At 42.6% G+C, this 25,305-nt stretch overlaps 1 pseudogene; it reads right to left on the bottom strand.

Moving 5' to 3' along the window:
- Positions 1-15,174: 15,174 nt before the first annotated feature.
- LOC134940144 (5S ribosomal RNA) lies at positions 15,175-15,293 on the bottom strand (annotated as a pseudogene).
- Between the last annotated feature and the right edge of the window lie 10,012 nt (positions 15,294-25,305).

Below are 25,305 nucleotides of genomic sequence, written 5' to 3'. Positions count from 1 at the left end.
TCATACCATGATATGATGGTAAAACATGACTTATTCCACTACAGTTAACTCCAGAAAAGTTATATACAAATTGATAAACTTTATTTTTAAATGTATTTGAGGAAAGACAATGGAAAAGCCAGAGCCAGATATCTTCCAATAGTGGATCAGTTGGGTGTGTAGATGGATTTATGTTGCTTATAAAATCATTAACATTGGTCGTCTTTTTATGGGACAATATGAAAATTAAACTACAATTTACTGGTAGAATGATGGCACGTTCCATATATTTAATATCAGCCCCTGATTCATGCAAGATAAGAGTGATATTTTCATTTAAATTTTCTGATTGATCAAAAAATGTTATGACATCTATAGAGAATAGGCCACATATTACTATAACTCTAGCAGTTAGCTTCTCAATCTCAGTCATTTTCCTTCTGTTAATCTTGTTATCATTAGTTAGATTAATGACAAGCTCAATGCAGATCCCATATTGGATCATCATATTACTCAGTACCTGTAATTCCATGTCCCCGCTACCATCACCTGGTGTAATGACTCCAACCCAATTCCATCCAAAATGTAGCAGACACTTAACAATAGCTGTATAACAATCCTGATCATCTGGAACAATTCTGTGAAAGGTTGGATATAACTGTCTGTCATTTAGGACAGGGTTGGTGGTTCCATAATTTATCTGGGGAAACAGAACATACTGAAAAACATTTTATGTATATTTTATATTTTGTTCAAAGCAAAAGAAAATGTTTTTAATGATGAGAGGAAAATGTTAAAAGGAGGAAGAGAGGCACATTACTGGGAAACCAACAGGAGCAAATATTTCTTGTTGTTATTGTTGTGTCCTTGGCATGTCTCCATATTATCGTCAGACAGTAAATATTAAACAGAACTGGATTCAAAACAGAGAGGCTACATGCTATTAGAGCTCCTGCTGCAGTCTCTAATTCCATCATCTCCATGGCAGCACCCAGTACCAAAGCCGGCTGTCCTGCTTCTTGAAGCTTTGGGGCACCCCCAGGTGAGCATTTGCGGACATTGGGAGCACTCCGTCTGATGTGGTTCTCCTTGGCACATCTACCACTTGGACCTCCCACGACCGTGGCTATCTCCCCCCTCTACTGCCGGTTCTTGCTGGCTGGGACTTGGCAGGTAGCGCTGGCTGCTGCCTGTTTCTGTCTGCGGCACCTGGGAGCTGGGTAGAACACCAATGGGGCTCCTTCTCGTTCCTGGATCTGCTGCACCTCCTCTCATAGTAGCAATATTCCCTCTCTCCTGCCTCCCCTACTGAGTCACTCAGTCATGCAGCACACAGGAAGACACCTCTCAGTGCACATGCATTAAGCTGAGGACACCTATTTGTGCTCATTCGGGGATCTCATTCTGTACTCTGACTCTGCAAGTGCCTCCCTGGACACGCTGCATAATATGATGGATCTACCTGCTATGCATGCCACTTCCAACTCCTACGATGCCCCTTCTTTCCCTTTATTGTATGATGATGTGGTGCGTGACACCAAAGATACCATGGCTGCTATACTACAACAACAAGCCTTAAAATTTACTACAGAGGTCAAGAAATTTAAATCCCAACTGGAGTCTACCGAAATTCAAGTTGTGGCAAATGATCTGTGGCTTGGGTAGCATGAGCAGGCTATATTGGAGTTGCAGTAGCAGATGCAGTCAGTGATTCAACAAAACCATTAATTGATTACCATGTGGATGACCTTGAAAATAGGTCATGTCATAATAATTGACATCTTGTTGGCCCTCGGGAAAGTCTCTGTAGACCCGAGCTGGTTTAATTCTTGCAATCCACTCTGCCAAAACTTTTAGGAGTTTCTGATGCTATCCCTCACTTTGTTGTCAAAAGAGCACGTCGCCTGTGGACACCCAGGGACTCCCCTCGTCTGAGGACGGTTATATTTCGATGCTTGAACTCTGCTCACAAGATGATGTTATGGTGAGCAGCCCAAAGATGGGCCATATTGAATGGAATACCCACCGTGTTTTACTATTCCAGGACTACTCAGCTGAGGTTTCCCGGGGTCGGAAGGATAAGGCTCCAGTTTGTACAAAATTGATCCGTTCTCAAACAAAGTTTGCCCTCCTATTCCCGGCACGCCTCCGAATCTTCAACAGCAAAGACTTTAATGAATTCACCATGGCCCAGGATGCACTGTCATCTCTGTTTGAAAGCGCCTCAGCGTCCTCTGATACTTGATATGCTGTATCCTTGACTCAAGGTGCCATGTGTGCCTCTGTTAAGTATATTGCTCTTTTTGAAGTTTAGTCCTGCCTTCTAGTTGTTGTATTTGGCTCCCTGTATGTTCATATAAATTTTGTCTTTATCTGTCATGTTTATTATTTTCTCTGGGGGGGACCCCCTTTCCATTTTCTTCATGTTACCCATTTTAGTCAAAGTTCCTATTATGTTGCTAACTGGACAATACACTGGAGTCACCTCCTCAATGGTTCTTTTGATCTTCCTATAAGGTCTGTAGTTTTATGTTGCATAGGTCCATATTCTCTATCTCCTTAGAGTTTATGAGTGCCTGTAGTTATCAAGGCCTGCTGTAATTCTCTGCCTGATTAAGCATTATGTTCCATACTTTATGTACAGCAGCTATTCTTTGTTCTTCAATTTCTCTTCTTTTCCTATATTTCCTCTTTTTCTTCTTCCTTTTCTATCTCTCTTCCCTCTGTATCATCTATTTCACCACGGTCTTTGGCATATGTTTTTAATGATTGGAATGCTATGTTTTACGATGCCTCCCAATTTGCCTTTTGGGGCCACCTACCTGATGACCTCATTGCTGACCTAATTATGGACTTTACACATTATGTCTGATAGAAAATTCTACTCCTGGAATTTCTAGGGCATTACTTTCCCTGTTAAAGATGTAAGATTCAAACGTATCTTAACTTGATGAAAGCAGATGTCACTTTTCTGCAAGAGACTCGCCTTACTGCTTATTCCTCGAAATCTAGAGGCGTGGCCATATTGGCAAAAAAAAATCTTCGTCTATCACGGTGGTTTCTCAGGTGGTAGACCCTGTATTGCTTGTGGTTGAACTATTTGGAACTAAGTATGCCCTCTGTAACATTTACTGTACTCTAATCAAGATTTGTGTATCATACTTGGTAGCAATTTCAATATAGTCGCTACTAGGTCAATAGACCGCCAATCGCAAGCCATTATTACATTCAAACAAAAGAAAATGGGTATCCATTACCTCAGCACACCTTTGCACTTAACTGATATATGGCATTTACACCATCCCATAGACAGGGAGTGTTCTTTCTTTTCCACTTCTCATAAGTAATTTTCCAGAAATTAGTACTTTTTGTTATCAGTACAAATACCAGTATTTGTAGAACACAATCTTCTGCTACTGAAACATTAGGTCTCACTGACCATGTATTAATTTGTATCTTCATCAAATCTACCATTTCCTCAGGTAATTTTCTCTCTTGGCACTTCCTAGGGTATTTGGCATCATCTGCCAAATTCAAAGATTCCTTACAAACTTTTTGGAATAATTATGCCTCTACTAATGCTGAACATTCTAGTGACCTTTTTTTTTTTTTTTTTGGCAAGTGCCGAAGCCGTTCTGCTGGGAGATATACTTTCCTATACCACTAATAACAGGAAGCTCCAGTCAGAGAATATTCGCAGAGCTCAGCTTGAGTTGTTGAAGGCCTACTAATCCTTTCATCTTACAGCCACTCCACTAACAAATAAGCTGTATGAGGTAAAACGCATACATTATGAGGCCATGGTTCAACATTTAGGTGACCGCAAGGTCCGAAGTAATAAATATATTTTTCATATTCATGGGGACAAAAATAGCAAACTTCTTTCTAACTTATTAAAGGGAGCTAAAACCAGCTCTGCCATTTTAGCTCTGCGTAATGGTGATGGGCAGTTAGTGTATGATGGTCCTGATATTTTGGATGTCTTATACCACTATTACTCTTTCTTATATGCCCAGGACTCCATTCATATTAATAATAAACATGCTTTCTGGGACCGTACTTCCCTTTCCTAGCTTTCTGATAACTATAGCTCCGCGCTTACTATTCCTATTACTGAACAAGATGTAATTTCTGCAATTAAAGGTCTTAAACCTGGTAAATCCCCAGGCCCTGGCGGTCTCACTGGTGAATTCTACAGAATTCTGCAGCCCTCTCTTGATGCTCCCCTTACATCTTTTTTCACTATAATTCTGGAAGGACATGCCCCCTCCCTATGTTAATTATTCTGTGCTAAAGGTCCTCCCCAAACCAGGAAGAGACCTCACACTGACAGGTTCCTACTGTTCAATCTCACTTCTCATTATAAAATTTTCACTAAAATCCTCGCAGAATGATTTAAACTTATTGTTCCAATGTAAGTACATTGTAACCAAACTTGTTTTGTCTGTGGCAGAAATTCAGCTTCCAATATACAGAAGGTTCTTTCTGCTTTACAAAACTATGAGGCTATACATGAGGACACCCTGAGTGTTCTTTTGTCACTAGATGCCGAGAAGGCATATGACCTTGTAGTGTGGGGCCACCTATTTAAAACGTTATCCCACTTTGGCTTTCCTTCCACAATTATCATACTCCTTCTGGTACTTTATGACTCTTCCTCTTCTAGGATAATTGCTAATAATTTTGTCTCAAAACCATTTACTATTCACAGGGGCACTGGACAGGTTTGCCCCTTCTTGCCTTTACAATTTGCTTTAGCTTTGGAACCTCTAGCAATTTCTCTCTGCTCCAATCCTAAATTTACTGGTATCTCTTTTGGCAATCATATATTGAAATTGTTGCTTTTTGCTGAAGATATGCTGCTGTTTGTGTCCAACCCCTCACTCTCCATCCCAGATATTCTGGCGGAAATAGAAAGTTTTAATTCTTAAACAGGATACAAAACTAATTTTCAAAAATCAGAAGTCCTTCCGCTCAACTGTCCTGACCTAATTCCACAATGTCCTCTAATCATTTCCACCTTTCATGTAACCCTGACTAAACTGAAATATTTAGGTATTTTTATATCTCTCTCCAAAATTTACCAGGCAAACTTTCCTTAAATCATTGATAAGATTATCCAATCTATGTTACATTGGATTAATTTACCACTATCCTTGATTGGAAGATTGGTAATGATTAAAAACATTTTATTCCCAAAACTCACATATCCTCTCCAGATGCTTCCACTGGCTCTTTCCACTTTGGATGAGGTTAGATGTACAAAATCTTTGTACAGTGGTTGATTCACCCCAAAACCAATTGTGGCTTAGGTTTACCTGATATTTCGACATTCTCTGATGCTGCAGCATTTCACCATATCTCCGAGTGGTGCTTACGTATGGGCTGCTTTACCAATTTGATATTAGAAGAGCTTCTCTCCCCTATTCTCCTGCAGCTCTTCTACATTTACCCCTTGCTTAGATTCCTAAAGGTATAATGATTAATGTTTTGTTTAAAGATACATACAATGTATAGTTGTCTATTAATAGGAGCATGAAATCTAACCCTTCTCTCTCCAAATCCATACCACTTTTTGGTAATCTAGACATTTTACCCTCTCTCTCAATAGCACATTATCGAACTTGGAAAGAGAAGGGTATTTTTGCTATCCAAGACTTATTTGATCCAGGGGGCACTATTTATTCCTTCCAACAACTATCTGAACATTATGATCTTCCACATTCTCAATTTTTCTTATATCTCCAGTCCAGAAATTATGCTTTTAGTAAATTTCTCTCTACCACTGTCAGTTTACCTGTCTTTAACTACTTTTTAAATCCATTATTTACATTGGCTTCCCTTTTAACTTTTAAAATAAAATGTATCTATGATGATTTACTCCCCGGTGATACAGGGAAATTGTGGTCTACAATTTGGAACTCATGGGCTCATGACTTCCCTAACGTTGGCCAACCTGAATGTCTCTTGCATTCATTGCCTACAACCCTGAAACATTTCAGGTCAGCGAGATTGCAGGAAACACATATTACATTTTTAAATAGGGCTTATTTTTTTCAAGCTCAGAGAAAACTGGTTTATGCCTGAATTGCAAAACCCAGTCAGCCACATTTGCACATCATGTCTGGTTTTGCCCAACAATTCAGTGCTTCTGGTATAGAGTCCATTCATTCATTAGGCAAATTATAGGAATTTCTGTGCCTTTTACCTGGGAATCCTTTGTGTTAGCGGATTTCACCAAATGGTTTTTTTATGCCAAATCACCCTCTCCCCATTCCATTTCTGATGGTTCTAATTACTATTGCTAGGAAAGTTGCCCTACAGAAATGATCTCCAAACAATCCCCTTTGCTGAGTACTGTTAGCCAGGAATTGATATCCATTCTCTATTTTGACAGACGTTTGGCTGTGACAGACATAGAGAAAGGAGTGAGTACTTTTTATAAATGTTGGAGTCTTTATTTGGAATATCTACCAAAATCACAATGTGAATCTATAATGCAGGTCTTTGAAAATACCTCATGGTACATGTTATGTGCTCTCTCCTAATAGTAGCTTGTTAGATTGTATGTGTTTATCTCTTTTCTTAGAGGTTTATAAGAGTAATTTAGAGATCTTGGGGCTAATTCAGGTAGGATAGAAAATTCTGCTAATCAGCGGATGGGCACTGCGCATGCATTCGCATCTTTTCAGCACAGTGCATCCAACCTGAATCAGCCCCCTTATTCCTTAAAACGGATGATATATGTTGATTGGCCTTTCTCTCTTCTACTTCTTTCGGTCTCTTCTTCTTTCAGCCCTTTCCTAACTTCTTTCTCTATCTCTCTCCTGGGTTATGTGTCCCTCAGATTTCCGTTTCTATTGTATTTACTTGTTTAGTATTATGTTATTGTTAAAAAACACAAAACTAGAAGAAGTCAAATATCTACAGATATTGTCTTGAATTTTGGAAACATGCCTATTTGTTTCTGTTTACCCATTGTCCTATTCTGCCACCCATATTTAGGTCAGCTGTTCCATATGTCAGAATGCAAAGTGGTGTAACCTGGGCGCTCTCTTTCAGTGGCTAACACGCATATACCAAAGCAATGGTAAATGTAACATAAAGGTATTTTAACCAAACAGATAATAAACCGGTGTCTTCATAGCAGATGTTTAAAATCAAATGAAAAGATTTAATATAATAACAAATGCAGAATACACATAAAATAGTCAGAAAACAATAAAGATAAATGCGTACCAAAATGGTAGCAAAGGAGCCGCAGGTGGTATAACGTGGCAGGGTGGTCCAGACTACACCCTGCTCTGGCTCCTAAGCTTACCAATGGAGGATAGTCAGCAATAGTCCTGGTCCAAAAATGCCGATGTCCAGTACCAACGTGTTTCGAGATATGCAATCTCTTCCTCAGGGCTTGATAATCTTGCTGGTGGTTTGGAAAGGCTTTTAAAGATGGTAGATAACTACTTCAGGTTCTGAGGTCACCGGAACCGGAAGTGTGTACTTAAAACTGAAACTGAGCTCATAATACTTATTAATGGCTCACTAAGCTAATAGTTAATTAGATAGGTTGCTTTTCCAGTGTGGAAATCAAATAGTAAAAAGTATCAAAGCACTGAGCGTGGTGTAAAACCAGAACGGCCGAATGGCCGGAAGTGACGCTGAGCGGACCGGAAATGACGTGCCTGGAAGTGAGTGCTCGGGATTTTCTACACACGGCTGCGGGCTAGTGAAACAACTTAAAGTATAAATAAACACTCAGTCTGCTACATGTTAGGTAGATATGAAGTGAGGCATCTATAGATACGCGGCCAATTGGCCGGAGGTGCCGCTCGACGGAAGTGCCATGATCCGGAAATGACAAACCAGAAGTGGGGCATGTGAAGTCGCAAACTGTCACTGCTGCTTCCAAAGGAAGTGATAGCAACTCCAACTGCACCTGAATGACCCCCATTGTTTGCAGAATAGAAAACAGAGAGTTATTGTAAATGGAGTGCATTTACAGGAGGGAAATGTTACCAGAGGGGTTCCCCAGGGATCTGTACATGGACTAGTGCTTTTTACTATCATCATTGGTGACATTGCAAATGGTACTGAAGGGAAAGTATGTCTTTTTGCAGATGTCACAAATGTATTCAACAGTGTAGACATACCAGGAGGGGTGAAACAAATGATTTATGATCTAGGTAGACTAGAAATGGTCAAGAACATGACAACTACAGTTTGCAATCAGTATGATTTCCCGATCAATGGGATGCCAGCATTCAGAATACTGTCAGTGGCATCACGGACATCAGAATCCCAATAGCCTCCCAGTAAGCTCCCTAACCCTCACCTGTTCCCTAACCTAACCCTCCCTTGTGGGTGACAAACCCTAACCTTCCCTTGTGGGTGCCTAACCATAACCCTCCCCTCCCCGCTGCCTAAAAATAACCCTCCCCGCTTGGTGCAAAACCCTAACCTTCCCTCCCCGGTACCTAACCCTAACGTTCCCATCCATGAACCCTAAACCCCCATTCTAATGACTAACCCACCCCCTTCTGTGTGGCGGGATGCGAGTGTGTCCCGCTGAAGGAAGGATCGAGATTCCATGCATCGGTATTTAGATATTGGGATCCTGAGTCCTGTTGAGCTGTAGAAACTAGTGATCCTGCAAGGGAAGGGATTCCGGCATTGGCATTTCAAGAGCCGGGATCCCATCCGTCGGGAAGCTGACTGCTTCCACTACAGTTTAATGCCCAAAAAATGCAAAATTATTCACTTGGGTCTCTGAAACCCTAGGGCTAAATATAATATTAATGCACTATACTGGGAACTAGTGAGGAGGAACGTGATTTAGGTATCACTATGTCAGGAATTATATTGTATCCATATGTTACAATCTGAGACTGCGTCCATTACTTGCAGTTGTGCCAAAAGAAGAAAAGAACAACTATTACTAAATAAATAATTGCAGTTCAGCTATATATGGTGCTAACACATCCATGTGCTGCATATATGATTCTTAAGGAGATTTTTTAAGGAATTGGTATTATTGAGTATATGTGATTTTATATAAAATTGTGCTTTTTGTGCTTGATATTTCATTGTTTTGAATAAAAACCCTGAGAATATTGGGAGAGCACTTTCAATTCCTCTTTTTTCCTATACAGGGAACTACTGAGGAGGAACGTGATTTACATATCACTATGTCAGATTACGTAGAAGCAGGTAAGCAATGTTACACAGCAATGAGGAAGGCTAGTCAGATGCTTGGTTACATAGGGAGAGGAATCAGCAGCAGAAAGAAAGAAGTAATAATGCCACTGTATAAGTCATTGGTACGGCCTCTTCTAGAATAATGCGTTCAGTTCTGGAGACCAGTGGGGTGATTCAGATCTGATCGTAGATGTGCTAAATTTAGCACATCTACAATCAGTTTCTCTGACATGCGGGGGATATGCCCAGCACAGGGCTAGTCTGTCCCGCATGTCAGTCCCTACCCCCCCCCCCCCAACATGGGTGCAAAAACATAGCATGTTAGCGATGATTTTGCACTTGCCAAGTAGCTCCCTACCCGTGCAGCCTAGCTACACTGGCAGGTGACTACCCACTGCGTTCTGTCTGGACTGCGCCCCACCAATGGTGTTCTAATGCCATTGGCACGCCCCCTCCTGCCCTGTGACCACCTCTTGCTGTAAAAAAGGCAGAGGCAATTGCACCAGTGAGATGCTTTCGCATTTCACTGGCTGCACTTGTGCAGTGCCCCCACCAGGCGGGCGCACTGTGTAAAGGGCTTCTGAGTGCAATCGCTGGTGTAGCAGCAGTCAGCTCTGAATTAGGCCCCATATCTCCGGAAGTATATTAAGACATTACAGAGTGTACAAAGAAGAGCGACAGTACTAGGAAATATTAAAAGATCTTACTTTGTATAGTGTGGAGCAGAGAAGAGAAAGGGGGGACAGATGGAAACTTTCAAATGTATCAAGGGTTTTAACAAGGTACAGGAGGGAGACATTCTTCAAATGAAGAGAAGTATTAGGACATGAGGACATGAACGGAGACTGGAGGGAGGGAGGATCATGGGAAATTTGAGGAAAAATTACTTCACAGAAAGGGTAGTGGACAAGTGGAAAAGCCCACCATCAGTGGTGGTAGACGCTAAGACAGAGCAATTTAAACATGCATGGGACATACAATATTGGGGGCCATTCAGACCTGTTTGTACGCTAGGTTTTTTCACTGCGCTGCGAACAGATCAGAACTGCACATGCGTATGCACCGCAATGCGCACGCACATTGCACGGGTACAAAGCGGAACGTTGCTGTGTGATGGGTTTTACAAAGAATCCATTAACACAGCCGATCGCAAGTAGATTGACAGGAAGAAGGCGTTTGTTGGTGGCAACTGACCATTTTCTGGGAGTGTTTGGAAAAACGCAGGCGTGCCCAGGCATTTGCAGGGCGGGTGTCTGACGTCAATTCTGGCCCCGGACAGGCTGAAGTGATCGTAGCGGCTGAGTAAGTTCTGGGCAACTCAGAAACTGCACAAAACTTTTTTGTAGTGCTTGGCTGCACATGCGTTCGTACACTTGCAAAACAAAAATACACCCCCTGTGGGTGGCGACTATCTGCTTGCAGCAGTACAAAAAACCTCTAGCAAACGCTCAGGTCTGAATTAGGCCCATTGTCTTTAAAAACCAATAAAAGCTGCCGTCCACAGGTGATAATCTAATCCAAGTCTTAAAGTTGCTTGGTGGTAACACTTGCTCCAAAATGGAGTCACAAAATATTGACATATTGTCTGAGGTGGACAAGCAGTGACTTACCTGCTCCCAATGGCTGCAGTGGCTCTAGTAGCACCTTCTGGGTCACATGATTTTCTAACATTCAGATGAGAATTTCTGCCATATCCCTAAGGCTGTGTACACACGGTGCACTATTTCTTTCGATTTTGACTATATAGTCAAAATCGTAAGAAAATATAGTGCATATCGCACTGTGTGTATAGTCCTTGTGATGCCGATGTGCGGTCCCATGGGATCGGCATCGCAAGAAATATAGACTGTACAGGCAGCCTAACATTGACTATATTGGCAGGGCCGTCGAATAGTCAATGTCGGGCTGTACAGCAAATCGCGCCATGTGTACACAGCCTAAGCCTAACTCTCCCTCTAATAAGCTCCCCACTCCTGAAACCTAACCCTAACCTCTACACTCTTGCAACCTAACCCTTACAATACAGCCTGCAGCCTAACCCTAACCTCCCCACTCCTGCAGCTAAACTCTAAACTCCACACTCCTGCAGCCTAACCCTGACAATACAGCCTGCAGCCTAACCCTACGAAGGAAAGGGAGCCCCAGTTTGCACACCATAATGAAGTAATGAGGTGCTACTCTGCCTGAGTCTTAGTACAGTATACAAGGAAAAAGAGGTGCAGGTGCACTATCTCACACTAGCTCAACCTGTAATAACCAGAGGCATTTAGCATAATCCTGGCCAGGGCTATGATCTTACCCACAGCGCCAAGGTATCCTCTTATTGGGTAAGTCCCTAACACTAACTACAGGGGTTCAGGTCCGCGGGGCAGGACACCCCCGAGAGACCCAGCCAGACAACCCCAGGGCACCGCAAGAGTGATACAAATAAAGCGTTAAAGAGGTAGGAGCAGCTACTGCTGCATATATGAGAGATGTGAGGAGTGAAAGAAAATGATGTGAAAGTGTTACATATATATAAAACAAACTATAAGTGCCATAGTGTATTGAAATAATGTTAGGTTGCGATGCCCCAGGGATGCCCAGACACCGCAGGTACAGGGAGCCTCGCGCCCCAGAGAATCTCCCCAATAATGACTACTATAGTAAACAAATGCAGGAGTCTTACCTCAGTGTGCTCACTCCACATATGCAGGTCAGAGTGCTGGGCTATCTATTTAACATCAGTGAGGGGTGGTTGGGGCTGGGTGCTAAACTAGGCTGAAGGTGTCTCATGCCTTCAGATAAATGTATAAATACATAGAATCAGTTACGAAGGAAAGGGAGCCCTAGTTTGCACACCAGAATTAAGTAATGAGGTGCTACTCTGCTTGAGGCTTAGTACAGTATACAAGGAAAAAGAGGTGCAGGTGCCCTATCTCACACTAGCTCAACCTGTAATAACCAGAGGCATTTAGCCTAACCCTAACCTGCCCATTCCTGCAGACTAACCCTAACAATACAGCATGCAGACTAACCCTAACCACCCCACTCCTGCAGCCTAACCTTAACAATACAGCATGCAGCCTAACCCTGACCTCCCCACTCCTGCAGCCTAACCTTAACAATACAGCCTGCAGCCTAATCATAACCTCCCCACTACTTCAGCCTAACCCTAAACTCCCCACTACTGCAGCCTAACCCTGACATTACAGCCTGCAGCCTAACTCTAACCTCCCCACTCCTGCAGCCTAACCCTGACAATACAGCATGCAGCCTAACCCTGACCTCCCCACTACTTCAGCCTAACCCTAAACTCCCCACTACTGCAGCCTAACCTTAACAATACAGCATGCAGCCTAACCCTAACCTCCCCACTCCTGCAGCCTAACCTTAACAATACAGCCTGCAGCCTAACCCTAACCTCCCCACTCCTGCAGCCTAACCTTAACAATACAGCATGCAGCCTAACTCTAACCTCCCTACTACTTTAGCCTAACCCTAAACTCCCCACTACTTCAGCCTAACCCTGACAATACAGCCTGCAGCCTAACCCTGACAATACAGCCTGCAGCCTAACTCTAACCTCCCCACTCCTGCAGCCTAACCTTAACAATACAGCCTGCAGCCTAATCATAACCTCCCCACTACTTCAGCCTAACCATAAACTCCCCACTACTGCAGCCTAACCCTGACAATACAGCCTGCAGCCTAACCCTGACAATACAGCCTGCAGCCTAACTCTAACCTCCCCACTCCTGCAGCCTAACCTTAACAATACAGCCTGCAGCCTAATCATAACCTCCCCACTACTTCAGCCTAACCCTAAACTCCCCACTACTGCAGCCTAACCCTGACAATACAGCCTGCAGCCTAACCCTGACATTACAGCCTGCAGCCTAACTCTAACCTCCTCACTCCTGAAGCCTAACCCTGACAATACAGCCTGCAGCCTGACCCTAACCTGCCCACTAATGCAGGCTAACCCTAACAATACAGCCTGCAGCCTAACCCTGACATTACAGCCTGCAGCCTAATCCTAACCTCCCCACTACTTCAGCCTAACCCTGACAATACAGCCTGCAGCCTAACCCTGACAATACAGCCTGCAGCCTAATCATAACCTCCCCACTACTTCAGCCTAACCCTAAACTCCCCACTACTGCAGCCTAACCCTGACAATACAGCCTGCAGCCTAACCCTGACATTACAGCCTGCAGCCTAACTCTAACCTCCTCACTCCTGAAGCCTAACCCTGACAATACAGCCTGCAGCCTGACCCTAACCTGCCCACTAATGCAGGCTAACCCTAACAATACAGCCTGCAGCCTAACCCTGACATTACAGCCTGCAGCCTAATCCTAACCTCCCCACTACTTCAGCCTAACCCTGACAATACAGCCTGCAGCCTAACCCTGACAATACAGCCTGCAGCCTAATCATAACCTCCCCACTACTTCAGCCTAACCCTAAACTCCCCACTACTGCAGCCTAACCCTGACAATACAGCCTGCAGCCTAACCCTGACAATACAGCCTGCAGCCTAACCCTAACCTGCCCACTAACGCAGGCTAACCCTAACAATACAGCCTGCAGCCTAACACTAACCTCCCTACTACGGCAGCCTAACGCTAACCTCCCCACTCCTGCAGGCTAACCCTGACAGTACAGTATGCCGCCTAACCCTAACATGCCCAGTCCTGCAGCATAACACTAACAATACAGCCTGCAGCCTAACCCTAACCTCCCCTCTCCTACAGCCTATCTCTAGCCTCCCCACTCCTTCAGGCTAACCCTGACAATACAGCCTGCAGCCTAACCCTGACAATACAGCCTGCAGCCTAACCCTGACAATACAGCCTGCAGCCTACCTCTAACCTCCCTACTCTGGCAGACTAACCCTAACAATACAGCCTGCAGCCTAACTCTAACCTCCTCACTCCTGCAGCCTAACCCTGACAATACAGCCTGTAGCCTACCTCCCTACTCCGGCAGACTAACCCTAACAATACAGCCTGCAGCCTAACTCTAACCTCCTCACTCCTGCACCCTAACCCTGACAATACAGCCTGCAGCCTACCTCTAACCTCCCTACTCCAGCAGACTAGTCCTAACAATACATCCTGCAGCCTAACTCTAATCTCTCCACTCCTGCAGCCTAACTCTAACCTCCCCAATCCTGCAGGCTAACCCTAACAATACAGCCTGCAACTTAACCCTAACCTGGCTGCTCCTGCAGCCTAACTCTAACCTCCACACTCCTGCATCCTAATCCTAACTGTACAGTATGCAGCCTTACCCTAACCTCCCCACTCCTGCAGCCTAACCCTAACAATACAGCCTACAGCCTAAACCTAACCTAGAAGTATGGGAGATACCGCACTTATCTATATAATATCAAAGATATACTGTATGTGAATACAGTATATAGAGAGGAACCAAAATTAAACAATTATAAGAAAATTACTCTTTTTGGGTGTTTTATTGGTGGTTCACCCTGAGTCAGAATTATACTGAGCAAAAGAACAAAGAGAGAGAAGACTCTTTTCTGGGTGCACTCTTAGAATTTGTTAGAAAAAGACTGAATAGTTAGAATATTGAAACATATTGAGTTTTATTGGTATGGTATAAAATAATTAGTTCACTTGGTGTATCCTAAAGAAACACATAAACAAATAAACATTTACAGAAAGGTTAAAATCTTAACATCACTGGTCTTTTCTTTAGGATATTCAGGATACATCCATGTTATAGGGACCAGCTGAAGGAAAATCAGTAATGACCCAAATTGGGTTGATATGACCGGGACTCACGGGTACGCTTATGACAAAAATTCAGTATATTATTGATACAAATTAAGTAGACACCTGCAATAAGTTGATACTCAAATTGTATGACAATTCGGACTTATCACATTTAGACAAGAAGGGATAAAGAATGTGGTAATAGAGGTACCCAATGTTACAGAAAAGTTGTGAATCTGCTGTCAGCGTTAGGCACAGAGCATGCCAATGGCTTGAAGATCTACTAAACTGGGTCTTCCAAGGAGTTCTCCCATCCAAGTACTGACCAAGCCCAACACTGTTTAGCTTCCAAGATCAGACGGATTCGGGCATATACAGTGTGGTATGATAGTAGAGGCACAAATACCTTTTCTACTCTGGGATCACTGATGAGAGTTCTCATAATAAAAAGATGTGAAAAAGAATAAGAATCACAAAAGATAGAGAATAAATAGCAATGAAACTAAATTAATAGGTGGCAATTAATAATGAAAATTATCATAAGATAATAAATATATGTGTATCCAGATAATTATATATGAGACACAGGGAATATAATTACCAAGTTGTTACCATCATTACCAATGAAGGGATTTTGAAAAATTAGTGGTGGCAATTCTGCAACTCTGAATGTTATATCACACAAAAGAAGGCGGTATTGAGTGCAGCAGTGTGTGTCATACAATATGTAACAAATACCTGAAGGACAGTGTTGAAAAAAAGTAACAAATGTAGAAACAACTATAAACAATGTGTCAATTCCATTATATCATTCTACAGTGCATTAGTTTTCAAGGATGATAAAAAGCTACCAACACGTGGTATGAAAAAAATGTAAAAACATTAAAACAATATTGGAACAAGATAAAGAAACAAATTTATAGTCGGTAGCTCCCGCAGGTGTCTACTTAATTTGCATCAATAATCTACTGAATTTTTGTCATAAGCGTACCCGTGAGTCCCGATCATATCCCTAACAATACAGCCTACAGCCTAACCCTTACCTCCCCACTCCTGCAGCCTTTCCCTAACAATACAGCCTACAGCCTAACCCTAACCTCCCCACTCCTGCAGCCTAACCCAAACAATACAGCCTAACCCTAACCTCCCCACTCCTGCAGCCTAACCCAAACAATACAGTCTAACCCTAACCCCCCACTCCTGCAGCCTAACCCTAACAATACAGCCTGCAGCCTTTCTCTAACCCTAACCCCCCACTCCTGCAGCCTAACAATACAGCCTGCAGCCTATCTCTAACCATAACCCCCCACTCCTGCTGCCTAACCCTTACAATACAAAGTGAAGCCTAACAGTAGCGGATCTTGCCACGGGCAAGCAGGACTTTTGCCCGGGGCGCCGCCTTCCAGAGGGTGCCGGCGCCATCCGGAGGGCGCCGTACCATGGCAAGATCTGCCACTGTGCAGTGTGCCCCCCAGCAGTGCCCTCCCCCCGCTGTGAAGGGAACCAGAAGCTACGCGTCTAGTTTCCCTTTGTGGCGCTGGTCCCCCGCTGTGAAGGGAATCAGACGCTAAGCATCTAGTTTCCCTTCATGGAGAGGACCTTTGCTGTGCGGTGCGCGAGGACGTCATCACGCACCATATAGCATTGTGGCACAGATGCTAGGGGTCATAATTGACCTCTAGTGTCTATGCTGTGCTATGGAAGAGACGTCCATAGATCCGAGGAGAGGAGCGGCGCCGGCGGAGGTCTGCAGGTCTGGAATCAGGAGCAGGGTTAGTAAGTATACTCTTTTTGTTTTGTTTTGTTTTCCTTTCAGCTGCGCTACAAATGGGGGCATGACTGACCACGCCCCCATATTAAGCCATGCCCCTATCTTTTGCCCGGGGCGCCACAAAGGCAAGAACCGGCCCTGCAGCCTAACTATAACATTCTGACATTTTACACATTTTACCTGTCTACATTCTGAAGTTTTTGTCACATCTATTGACATAACAGTATTGACATCATAGCTGTCAACATCATAGTGTTGACATTGTCATGTTTGACCTTTTGGCTACATCCCTGAATAGACATTATAAACCAGACCTGCATTTGTTTTTTTCTGATAGCTGAAAGTTCCCATTTTTATGTCAGTTTGGTATTAGCTTAAAGATGTATTCCCAGCAACCGCTGAAAGCACAAAACAAAGCCTGAGGTCATTACAGGTATCTGCATATCTTACTGACTACCGGACAGAGCCTTGTACAGTGCACATGTCTGGCTCCTGATGATTAAAAAACAGCACATTCCAATTTCCAAAATTGTTCCACAGAATGCTTTTTTTGATCTGCATGTGATCTTGCCGTTTATTGCATATAGGACCTGTATCGATATTCTGAGAAATTGCAGTAGTCTGCAAGTAGAAAGGCACTGCCACGTAAGGAAGAAAAAATGCCCTCTGCAAGTTTTTGAATGCATTGCAGATCGCTATCCATTCGCAGATGCAACTGCAATTTCCGGAACATCGAAGATTTTTTGCCGTCTCAGCAAATGTGAGTAGGTCTGAGGCTGCCACTAATCTGCATCTGAGATGGCCTGGAAGTGGTCTGCGCTGATGTCAAAGACCCTCCCCCCAAAAAACTGGGCATGCCTGTGTTTTTTATGACACACCCAGAAAACGGCAGGTTTACGGCCAAAAACACTGGCTTCCTGTCAGTCAGTGGCTTCATTTCGATTATGATCTGTATGCAATTTCTGCCGCTATTACCACTCATGCATGTGCATTTCGAATGTCCATGCTGAATTAGTTCCATAGTACCAGCCAAATATGGCCTTAAGTTGTTCCAGACCTACATTATCACATACAGTGATAACGTAGACTTTTGAGGAGTATTACTAGAATTCTGTCCATCTATTATATTTGCAGAATTTATTTTCATTAATATGCAGCTCCACCTCACTGCATTTTCCAACTACAATTACTACTAGTATACTACAAATGTAGCCACACTCATCATTGCTGCTTCTGCCCATGTATCCATCCTAGTCACGCCATACACATAGTGCGGGTTGGTGAAGTAAGGCGTGATAAGGCACTAGAGGATCCACAGCATGCAATACACAGCTTCACCACTGGGTGGCGATTGCTTCACTTATGAAAACTACAGTACAGTGCTGAATAGCAGTGGATGTATATCGCACTACATCAGGGGTTCTCAAACTCGGTCCTCAGGACCCCACACAGTGCATGTTTTGCAGGCAACCCAGCAAGTGCACAGGTGTATTAATTACTCACTGACCCATTTTAAAAGGTCCGCAGGTGGAGCTAATTATTTCACTTGCGATTCTGTGAGGAGACCTGCAAAACATGCACTGTGTGGGGTCCTGAGGACCGAGTTTGAGAACCTGTGCACTACATAATCCTAAACAATGTAGCAAGCCTTGACAAGTGGGCTAGGGCACAGTAAATAAAGTAGTTCTTTCTTAATACAGTGATACTGTAGGGTGGAGTATGAAATCACTGGAATGGCAGGCACCCAGTGACAACGTGACTTACAACTGAACACTGCACCGGTGCACCATATAAAATGATCCCTACTGTAAGGAGAAATGGGAACACAGAAAAGGATTTGCTCAGCATCTACGACTCACAAAGAAAAGCACAGTTCACAGTTCTGCACAGCTCTCTAAAAGATAAAAATCATTACAATCAGAGATAGAGAAGGGACACAGCACTAAAATAAAAATACAGTCAGCAACATCACTATGTGACTGCATGTGTCAGTCACCAGTCTCTGTAGATCTCTAGGCATAGTGGATTCACCATAGATCTCTAGGCATAGTGGTATCGCCGATGCTTACCATGCCCCAGATCTAGGTTTCGATTCCGGCAAAGGACAAGATGTTCTAAAAAACAATTTACAATACTTCTCTGTTATCAGTTTTATGCTGGATATACTGTATGTCTCATTTTATAACATAATGCAATTTGTGCAGAACACATTGTTCAGCAAGTGCGGATCATCAATTTCTGCAGTGTGCTCACACAATGCTAACATGCCTTACAAGTGCACACTGGGCCACATGATAACTGTATAAAGTGATCACACACTGTAACTAAGAATGACAACACAGATAAATATTTCCTTGCATTGAACTGATTGTGCATCTCTGACGCACAGAAGCAGCAATGCCTTATATGCATCAAGCAGCTTCTGAGTGCACCTGTATCTGCATACAAAAGGCTAAGTTACAGTGATTTCCAGGAAAACACTATAATGTAGCATTTCCTCTGCAGATACAACTGCAGTCTCACACTGAATTTAGACATGCCACATAATTTTAATCAACAGAGTCTGCTTGCACATACTAGCAGTACTGCCCTGGAACTGACGGCTCACTAACGCCAGGCATCTTGTGGTGCATGCACAATGCTAACATACCTTAATAATGAATGCACCTTCTCTGTTCCCCTCCCCAGACAAAAGCCAGCATGAGCTATTTATTTACATGTGACAATGAGCGACATCTGACTCTTGTCATTTGAAAAGCCACACTTGTATTGTACATCTGTGTAAAAAGTAGCAACCACAGCTTTTTTCACAACTGATTGGTATATATGTGTGCATGCCTGAGTCTGTATACAAAGCATGAAAGAGCTTGTTTTGAAAAAAATGTAAAAAAAACTGTGAATGTTACTTTTTACATGGATATACAATACAGTTCTTTGTCCTTTTCAGTGGGTCAGAGACGTATGCAGTCAGCACAAATAAAAACAAAAATTCTGTGCTTTTACTGGCACTGTGGTTACTGTGACTGATCATGAGTGCCCCAACCATGGGGGTCATTCCGAGTTGTTCGCTTGCAAGCTGCTTTTAGCAGCTTTGCACACGCTAAGCCGCCGCCTACTGGGAGTGAATCTTAGCTTATCAAAATTGCGAACGAAAGATTAGCAGAATTGCAAATAGACACTTCAGAGCAGTTTCTGAGTAGCTCCAGACTTACTCGGCATCTGCGATCAGTTCAGTCAGTTTTGTTCCTGGTTTGACGTCACAAACACACCCAGCGTTCGCCCAGACACTCCTCCGTTTCTCCAGCCACTCCCGCGTTTTTCCCAGAAACGGTAGCGTTTTTTCGCACACACCCATAAAACGGCCAGTTTCCACCCAGAAACACCCACTTCCTGTCAATCACATTACGATCACCAGAACAAAGAAAAAACCTTGTAATGCCGTGAGTAAAATAACTAACTGCATAGCAAATTTACTTGGCGCAGTCGCACTGCGGACATTGCGCATGCGCATTAGCAACTAATCGCTCCGTTGCGAAAAAAAAAATACCGAGCGAACAACTCGGAATGACCCCCCATGTACAGAACTGTGTAAGAATGGTATTATTGCATCACTGCCGCCACAAAATTGCAAAGTTATAGAACACAGCACAAGTCATGGTGTGCAAATAAATGAGATTTGTGATGTAAAATATACAGTATATCATAAGTGATCAAGAGTGCACCAGAACGAGGACAGCAAAATTGCAGTGTGTAATAAAACAACTGTTATCCTGGTAAGGCTTGTTAAACATCCATTACAGTATATCCACCATAATATAACATGTTACTTTATAGTGTTCAGTGTATTTGAGATGAAAATAAAATAGCATTAAAAAAAAGTACTGTAGTTCATAAATGACAAACATCATGGAGACTTCACACATGCGCAATGGTGGTTTTGAAAAGTGACACCTGGTGGATGAACACCAGTATTTAACCCAACGGTGACTCAGTTCATTGCATTGTGACTGAATGCGCCATGTCTGAGCATAGTGACAATCCAGGGAGGCCACTTACCTGTGGGTACTGGTACAGGCTCAGTAACTGCGCCATCGCATGACTTGTATGGAAACCAGAATCACCAACAAATCCAGCTACTTCCCCGTGTTCCATACATGAGTAATTAGGAGCCTCCGTCACTTCTCCAGACATTATCTGCAGGACATATCCCATTGAGCTCTTTGGATCCCCACAAGTGTTATATATGTGATACCCCAGAGTCACATTGGGGAGCAGATCGGGGTCCTTGTTAATCTCATCAACAGCAAAAAGAAATGCCAGGATGTTTCTGTACTCCTCAAGGTTAACGCTGCAAGATGTTAGAATGTGCTACATGTAATAAATATATATCTAATTTCATTATATTATTTCTTATGTTCAGTTTTGAAACTATACAGTATATAGAAACTGTATAATAGTCACAGCCACCCAGGATGATACATTGAGGAGATCAGGTGAAACATCCTCATCAGCTGTCCTATGTAGTAAGACTCCTGCTTTCATCATCAGGCTTTACTGGTGTCTGGATTCTCCCTGTCCTGGAATACAGCAAGTGTTACCTTACATAGGCTCAGCATGATATCCCTATAATCCAGGACACTCATGTATTACACAGGTTCTGTGGCTGGCTAAATTCAAGCTTACATGTCACATGGTATTAATCAGCCACTGAACCTGTGTAACCCATAGGTGCCCCGGATTACAGGTGTATTATGGCAAGCCTAGCCATACAGGATGTCCCTGCCAGTGTGAGAACACCTACTGCTTAGTGCTACAGGACTAGGAGATCCCCCATCGCTGACGTCTGGCAGCCTCATTAGGGAGATCTTGTAGGAGTGTGGACATAAAAGGGATTGTGTGTACTATATGGCTTGTGCGATTGCACATTGTATGCTAAGTCATGCACTCTCCCTTAATTGTTTCTATGGACACATTGCAATTGAAAGTTACTCTGTGAAAGCTGTTGTTTACATACAGAGGCAGAATGGCCACAGGTCCTGCAGGGAAGATTCCCAAGGCTTGTTTTGTTTGATGACATATGGCCTCACCCCCACATGACAGACAGTCCACGCAAATTACACTGCATTGTCCCCATTCATTCTGCCATCCAGTGATGCTGCCATGGCTACACGGTATGTTATACCTCTTGTGCTGCACTTTCATTGCCAATTCACCCCTGGCTACATATACTAATACATTGTTCCCAATCTCTAGGCTTTCTGTGATTATACAATATCAGCTGCCCGCTAGCCTGCATTATCTCACCAGTAAGGCATAACTGCGGCATTTCTCTTTTCTGCTGTCACTTTTATAATTTACTGAATAGTAACAACTTTTTCATGGAAAGCAAAACACATGGTCTGTATTCTGAATACAGAGAATAATATATACTTCCTATACTGTACACATACTGAAATTTAATTTCCATAAAACAAATCAGAATATGAAGAAATACTTATTATGTGCACATAGTGAATAATGTAAATTTGTCTTTAGCTTTGTTGTAATGTAAAGTTCTAGAATGAGCAGATATTAGTCCTCCGATAATGATGTCTCCATCTTGGTAATATTTATACTCAAACCCAGCCTTTTGCGCAGCAAGGTGACACTGACTGGCTGAGTCCTGCGTTATACATGTTACCTGTAGTACCAGCCACATATAACAGCCAGAGAACATGAGAGATAAATCCATCATACAAACCAAATCTTCTCATTGTGTAGTGTCACTGGCAGCTCAGCAGATCCTCAGTACAGGGGAGGTATACAGCCCCCAGCAGCTTATATACACTATCTGGGACTGATATAGACTCCGAGCTACAGCTGCAGAGGAACAAACAACCATAATATTTGCAGCATCAGTTTTAAAAATAAAATCTATATTTTATTGTTGAAGTTTATATTATCACCTGCTTATATCATATGTAAGATCTGTTTTCTGTCCAGGATGAGTAATCGATATTTAATAGAAAAAAAACCCTCTTTAAAACTACAGGCAAAGTGCTAATAATGTGGTCAATCCCGTTAGTTTTCCACAATAATTAAATGCAATAGTGCAAATAAATAAGAAGGTGCTTAAACAGAAAACATAACCCATAATGGACCCCAAAAAGATTAACCACTAAAAACATATAACATTTATTTTATGCAGGCTTCTACCCCCTTAAATACAGCAACTTTTTATCTTCACTGTTTAGTCCTCCTTCTAGGAACTATCACTAAACATGAATTTACTTCCCACTGGAAGGACAAGATTTACAAGTTTTACTTCCGTATTTTTCATCAGGGGCTACACAGCCTGGATAACACAGTCTCCTACTTGAGTTGTTAAGGTGGATATGTAAATACCAGGACAAATCGACATTGCTCTGGTGTGGGCATAGCTAGCCCAAAACACAGCAGAACCCTAACACTGATACCACAGTAGCACTGTTACTTCTCATGGTGGTGCTGGCTGACTGAACATGTATTACCTGAGGATTCTTTGTGATGGTGGCAGGAGGGATCTTCACAATCCAAAACATACTTCCCATAGGAAGAAGTGGGACACCAGGATCCAGCACCACCTGAAGTTAGCATTGATCCCCACAAGCAAACTCTAAAGTTTTCAGTTTTCTGAGTTTGCTGAATACTAGATGGCCCCATCAGGCCCATAATAGTGAATGGGACCGTTACAAAAAGTATGTGGAAACTAGAATTTCCACATGTGTAATGGGTCCATTAATTATGATGATAGGTGGGTATGATGATAGGTGAGTAAAACCTACCCAATTCATTCCAAGCACCTTGCCATATATTTTATTTAAGTTGACCCCACCTTTATAGAAGTATCTACTCTCTTTTTATCCTACCACTCTTCAAGATATCCACAATGGCAATGTTCCAGAAGTTCAGCATTTTTCTTCCTGCTGCACATGCATGAAAAGTCCTGTAAAACCTTGTTCAGTACACCTTAAGTAGACCATACACTTTAAGATAATCTGTCCAACCAACCAACCAATTTTGCTGGTTGGAACAGACATCTGTTAATGAATGGGAGCAGATGACAATCGAATATTTCCTCCCAAACACTTTAAAATTGACAAAAATGGTTGTTTAGACAAATTGGTTAAATCCGTTGGATTTAACCAGTTCGTCTGAACAACAAATTTGTCTGCTTTCCGATGTTTGAGAGCAAATAGTCAATTCTCATATGTTCCCATCCATTACTATATTTTCGTTCCAACCATGAAATTGGTTGGACAGGTATTAAGATGTACAATATGCCCAGCTTAAGGTGCAACAGAAAACAATTCCCTTAAAGGTGCATTTGTGATGTAGGAATGAGGGATGGTCAAAGGAACTTTGAAATATGCTGTTCACATTTATTTGATAAAAAATTAGGTGAGATGTTTCACATGTAATGTAATAAAAACTTGTATTCAAAGAAAATAAAATTCACGAGTAAAGGGACTGATGGTTTTAGAGTTAACATGAACTAAGATATGTCACAAGGTGTGATCCCAAGTATACCCCTTCAGATTTGTTGTATTTTCCCCTTAAATATCTACTAGTAGTCCTAAAGAATCATGTAGGGTTAGAAGTTTTGGGTTCTTAGTTGTTTTTGTCCATTTACTCAGGAAAATCTACCATATTTTTTCCTGTGTTTTACTAGTGTTATTTTGCTTTTTCATTCTGTCCTTTTCTATTTCTCTATTTCCTTCTCTATTCTTCTAATCTATTGTCCTAATCTTTTCTATATTTTCCATTCCCTCTCCTGTATTATATTTTCTTTATTTCTTGTGATTATATACTTGTTGCCACACCCCGCCTCCATAGAATGACCAGCCTTCTGGACGGTTTTGCTTCCACTAACACAAGGGAAATTCTTTACTCCAGTTTCAGCTTTCCCAGGCCCCATTGTGGTTCCTCTGCAAATGCTGCCTTATCCAGTCACTCATAGGCAGTGGCATGTGCGCACCCCCTAGCTGACACCATTGCCAATCCTTCTCTTTGAGATTTGGCAATTGCTATTGTGGAACCCCAGTGTGGTCCCTGTGTTCCTCCTAGCGGCTGTTTGCATGAACAGTCAGCTTCTGTGTAACAGCAGAATGGTTCCAGTTCCCCAGAGGTGCATGCCTAGAGTCCTATCAATGCTGCAGTGGGCTCTTTGTGCACTTAATTTCACAAGGGACAATGCACATTTTCAATAGAGATGTTGACCCATTGGGGGACCATGCTACATGGAGCCTTCACTTGGAGATGCCAGCATGCTTTCCACAGTACTGCATGCTGAGTTGGCAAGGTAACAATGTTCATGGATAGTACCAAGGCAGGTTATGACACAGTTTGAGTTGGTATTCCCTCAATGGCATAAATAACAGGTGGTTGCTCTAGTCCATGGTGGTTCTGTAACTTTAACCCTCCTGGTCCTGCTCTGGCATTGGTCAGCTGTTGATTGTATTGGGGGCTTATAATTTGGATCAAATAGGTTTCTTGACTGCTCCATCATCTGTTGTACTCCCTGGGAATGTGTTGGATGCTACGAATTTGTCTCTCTTAGTGCTCTTTCCACAGGCTATGCAAGCCAGTGACTAATTAAAAAGATGGTAACAGTTGAGC

This window comes from Pseudophryne corroboree, chromosome 1, assembly GCF_028390025.1.
Source record: "Pseudophryne corroboree isolate aPseCor3 chromosome 1, aPseCor3.hap2, whole genome shotgun sequence".
In the NCBI taxonomy this organism is placed as follows: Eukaryota; Metazoa; Chordata; class Amphibia; order Anura; family Myobatrachidae; genus Pseudophryne; species Pseudophryne corroboree.
This window is presented reverse-complemented; position numbering and strand designations above follow the sequence as displayed.